Source organism: Penaeus monodon, chromosome 15 (genome assembly GCF_015228065.2).
Source record: "Penaeus monodon isolate SGIC_2016 chromosome 15, NSTDA_Pmon_1, whole genome shotgun sequence".
Taxonomy (NCBI): domain Eukaryota; kingdom Metazoa; phylum Arthropoda; class Malacostraca; order Decapoda; family Penaeidae; genus Penaeus; species Penaeus monodon.
Genome location: NC_051400.1, coordinates 40,303,995 through 40,304,982, shown reverse-complemented (window position 1 = coordinate 40,304,982; position 988 = coordinate 40,303,995).

Here is a 988-nt window from a genome sequence, read left to right as displayed (position 1 = left end):
TTTTTTTTTTTTTGGGGTTTCCCCTTTTTCCCCCTTTCTTCTTTTCTTCTTTCTCCCCCGGGTTTTGTATTTTATAAGGGGGGGTTTAAATGGGGCCATGTAAGTCATGTTTAAAAAGGCAACGGTTTTTGGGCCCCTTTTAATTTCTTTGTGTTTTTTCCTTTTTTTTAAATCTTCTATTAAGGTTTTTTCTTTTAAAAAATAATTTTTTTTTTTTTAAAATTTTTTTATTTTTTCCAATTTTTTTAATATGTCAAACAAAAAAAAAAAGGGGAGACTAAAAAAAGGCCTCATAAAACCTTTATGGACTTTAAAAATTTCTTTCAAAAGAATTTTAAAAAATATTAATTTTTAAAAATTTTAATTTTTACACCCCAATGAACCCAAACTGCAACGCCCCGTTTTTTTAATTTTTCCCCTTAATTTTTAACCAATTTTAACCCCCCGCCACAAATTTTTCCCCCCGCCCTTAAGGTTAAGGGAATAATTTAAATTATTTTTATGAAAAAAAAGACCCCCACTTTCCCCAAATTTCCTTTTCCCATTTAAACCCCCCCCTTTAAATAAGGAAACCCCCCCCCTACACCACCCACTTTGCACCCCCCTCCCTACTAAAGCCACCCCAAGACCCCCCTCCCCCCTAACAAAAAAAACACCCCCCCCCCTCCCAAATATTGAACACCCCCCCCAAAACCCACCCCCTTATCTTATTTTTTCACAGGGTTTTTTTTTGGGGGCCGTTTCTTGGCTTTCTACGGTCAAAGTATTTGGTTTAAATTTTTAAAAACTAGTTTTTAAATTGGTTTTATGTTTAAAAGGGCTAATTTTTCATTTTTGAAAATTTTATAGTCCCCTTTTAAACGGGGGCTTTTTAAAAATTTTAAAATTTTTTAAGGCAATAATTTTTAAATTTCTTTTACCTTCAGTGAGACGGTAATAAAAAAGCAGCCCCCATAAACCGAAGGAAAATTCACCCTTTTCAAAAATT